Raw genomic sequence first — 4,359 nt, 5'->3', positions numbered from 1 at the left:
AGATGGTATACCAATTGAAGTATTTCAGATAACAGATGTTGCCCTGGATGTGCTCACCAAGTTGTGCCAAGAAATCTGGAGAACAACTGGCTGTACACTAACTAAAAAAAAAAAAAAAGGATATTTCCCCCCTCCCCCAAGAGATGCCTCTGATGAGCGTTAGAGTGCTCTTCTGAAAGATCACAGCCTCATAAACCGCGTGGAGCACATTTCTACTCTGTGGAAAGAGATGTGGTCACCAGGCGTCTGGCAGCAGTTTAATACCAGCCAGTAAACCTTCGTCGCTGTTTTTTATCAGACCTCTGAAGACTGGGCAGGTGGGCCCACTTCCCTTCCCTCCCTATCTCACCTCCCCCCTGTAATTTTACGTATAGCGCTGGCTATAAAAGGAAGAAGGAAGCATGAAAAAACAGTCTTCCTATGGTGCAAATTTGGCACTTCCCACTGACACGGTCCCCAGCAGCGTCGCCTGAGCTACTTTCTTTACCAGATGCATGCATTACCCATTTGAAACCACTGTGAAGGTTTGTGTCGATATGGTTGTGATTTTGAAATATGCAGTTGTTAAGTGCCATCGAATCATCGGCGACTCATAGCAACCCTATGAACGAAAGTCCTCAACACTTTTGTGCATGACTTTCATCCTTTCTCCAGGTTCATAGAGTTTCCCAGAGGCAAGCTATTTATGGAAGTGGATGCCACTCCTGCTGCCAAGCTTGTTTTAACCTGGAAGCACCACCAAACACTGTCCACTGTGGGTAACCATTAATGCATTTGACACATCAGTGTCACAGTGTTCAGCTTCACAGCAACCATGAGTTACCTCTGTATGGAAAGTGGACACACCAGGGCTATATGACCTAGAAGAAAGTTTGAACAAAAACAATGAAAAACAGGCCTTAGGGCCATGGATTAGAGTCACTCACCTTTGGCTTGGTAGCATCACTTTCGCTCCACTAGGCTAACTCATCCTTCTCTGTGTTGCTAAGTGCCATTGAGCTGTAGGCAACTCATAGTGACCCTATGAACAAAAGTCCTTGACACTTGCATGTGTGACTTTCATCCTTTCTCCAGGTTCATAAGGTTTCTGGAGGCAAGCTATTTACGGAAGTGGATGCCACTCCTGCTTCCAAGCTGTTTTAACAAGGAGCGCCACCAAACGCAGTCCACCATGATTAACTGTTATCACATTTGACACATCAGACTCCCAATTATTCCTTCCAGGATTTCTTGAAGGAATAAAACTCCACTGCTTTTACAGTCAGTCTTGACCTATAGAGACCCTCCACTTGGTTTCTGAGGTCATAAATCTTAACAGGAGGAAATTGCCTTTCCCCGCAGACCGACAGTTAGATTAGAACCACCTGAGATGCACAGCCCCTTAGTTAGCACTGAGCACAACATGCTATGGACTTTGTCACAAGACCTCCTTAATGAAATAGTGTTGTTATTTGCCACCAAAACACCTGCAACTCATAGCTTCCCTATGCACAATAGCTCTGAACCCTGTCATATACTAAGCCAATCTCACTGTCTCTGAAACAGCTAACCCCATTATCCCAATCACAGTGTGCGTTCACCTCACCCAGGGATTTCTTCTCCTGTGCTGTCCTTCCACTCTTCCAAGCGTGATGTCCTTCTCCAAGGACTGGTCTGTCCTGCCAAGATGCCTGAAGTACGTGAGGCAGAGCTTCAAAATCTTTGCCACTAAGGAGTAACTTGGTTTCACCCTCTCCAGGACAGACTTGTTTGTTCTCTTGGCAATGCATTGAATGTTCAACTCTCTTCTCCAGCACCACAATTCAAAGGCATCGATCCTTCTTCTGTCATCCTTATTAATCGTCCAGCCCTCTGATACAAAACAAATAATTGCCTGGATCAAATGTTCCTAATCTCTAACCGATATTCTTGCTATTCAGCACTCTGGAGAGGTCCTTGCTAGCAGATTTTCCCCAATGTAATTAACCTTTTCATTTCCTGATTGCTGGTGCCACAAGTGTTGATTGTGGAGATGAGCAAGCAGAAATTGTTGACAATCTTGATCTCTTCTCCATCTATATATGGGATCTACAGATATGAAAGATGTTTCCTCTGTTTGCCCTCCTTCGCTCTTGCTATTATTATAGGACAAGAAAAGATATTCCTATTTGGTATTTATTAGATTCCAGGACTTTGATTCTTAGTTAGGGACAACATGAAGAAACTTCATGGCAGAACAGTTAAATGTTTCCTGCTAAACAAAAGGTTGGCCATTTGAATTCATCCCATGGCTTCCTGGGAGGAAGACTTGGCAATCTGCTCCCTTGAAGGTTACAGCCTAGGAAAACCTCTGGGGTAGTTCCACTCTGTCACACTGGGTTGCTGTGAGAGTCATTTTCTCTCTGTTAGTTAATCTATTACTGCTGTGGCAGAGATACTATAAGTGGATGCTTTTAACAAGCAGAAATGCATTCTTTTAGGATGGCTAGAACTCTGAATTTGTGATAACTCTAAGGGAAAACCATTTCTAAAGGAAGTCATTATTTCCTTCAGCATTCACCAGCCCACGTTCCTTTGAGACATCCATGTATCCTGGTCTTCCCTGGTGTCAAGGAACTTCCAAGTGCAGGGACTAGACTTCAGAAGGACACACTGCGTTCTTGGTGTTTCTTTCTCACCACCACCCCCCCCCGACCCCCAGGGGACTTGAAACACATTAAAAATAGTATATATTTTCTTTTTCAAAAACATAATAAAAACCAAATTTCTGCAATGCCAGCAGTACCCTCTTGACAATTCTTCTCGTACAGAACCAGGCATATTGGAAGGAAATTGTTTCTGGTGAGGTTTCTGAGGACCACAGAAACCCCAAAGGTAAAAGAGTTTTATATCCAACAGTGTACCATGTCCTTTTCTCTGTAAAGCATTTTACTGTGGAATGAAGCAGGCCGACTCCACATAATTCTTCTCAAACACAACTGCAATGAGGCAATAACTATAAAACATGCAGTTTTAAATGTACTTTGAATTAATTGAAGTACACGAGGATGAAAAGTAGAACTCCACAACTTATCTTTTTAAAATTTTTTTATTATTATTATACTGGCTTATTTACAAAGTTTGAATATGTTGTTTTTCACAGAGAAACTTTTCCATTTCCTTCACCCCACCTCCAGCTAACCCATCAAATTGTACGACCCTATGATTAATATCCCCTCGCCATCCTCACCCCTCTGCTTTCACCCCCTACCCATTCTTCATACCCATTCTACACAAAGTTTTATACTTTATACTAAATACTTTATACTAAAGTATTTGTCCTTAGGGGACTGCAAAATTTCACTTAGCATAATGCTCTCCAGTCCCTCCCAAGTTAAGGAGAAATTTACAAAAGCATTGCTCCTGCATGCTTGCGTAGTATTCCATTGTGTGAATGTACCAAAATTTCTCAATACTTTCGATTGTGGTTGGCTGTCTGGGCTGTTTCCATGTTCTTGCAATGATGAATAACACGGCTATGAACATTGGTGTACAAATCTCCACTTGTGCATCGGTTCTCATTTTCTTAGGGTGTATTCCAAGTATTAAAATATCTGGGTCATATTGAATTTCTATGTTCAGCTTTCTGAGAAAGTGCCAAACTGCCTTCCAGAGTGGTTGTACCATTTTACAACCCCACCAACAATGTAAACGAGTTCCTATCTTGCCACATTCTCTCCGTCATTTGTTACTTGCCGTCCTGTTAAGTTTTGCCAGTGCTACTGGAGTGAGATGGTATCTCACTGTGTTTTTAATTTGCATCTTTCTTATTGCCAGTGATTTGGTGCATTTCTTCGTGTGTCTGTTGGCTATCCAAATTAAAAGAAAGAGCAAATTTCAGGAGTTTTTATTGATTTCTGAGAAATCCCTAAGGAAATGGTGGTCATATTTTGCTGACTGTTGTCCTTTGTCTAAACACTATTGTATTTACTTTTTAGATATTAGACATTTATTTCAATCACAAAACCAACCCAAGTGTGAATAAAGAAATGTATTATCTTTTTTTCATTTTTTTATTATTTTATTTTTATGATTTGTGTGTGTGTACCGTCAAATCAGATTTGACTGGTACAGGAGGAGATTGTTCCTCCTTCTCCAGCAAAGCATCTGGTGGATTTGAATCGCTCACCTCTCAGATTGCAGTGCAGCGTCTTACCACTAGGCCACCAGAGCTCACTAGAAATGTATTATCTTTTAATACTTCTCCCTTATGTATCTTTAAATAGGGGTTTAAATGTACTAAATGTCTTCCCATAGTCAGATGTTGTCCCACCTATGACTTAAAAACAGACTGCATCTTGGTCTTCTAAAATCTGTCTTGAACTACAGCTCACTTGCTAA

The sequence above is a fragment of the Elephantulus edwardii genome, unplaced genomic scaffold (assembly GCF_000299155.1).
Source record: "Elephantulus edwardii isolate Elephantulus edwardi_28Jun2011 unplaced genomic scaffold, EleEdw1.0 scaffold00059, whole genome shotgun sequence".
Classification (NCBI taxonomy): domain Eukaryota; kingdom Metazoa; phylum Chordata; class Mammalia; order Macroscelidea; family Macroscelididae; genus Elephantulus; species Elephantulus edwardii.
This window is presented reverse-complemented; position numbering follows the sequence as displayed.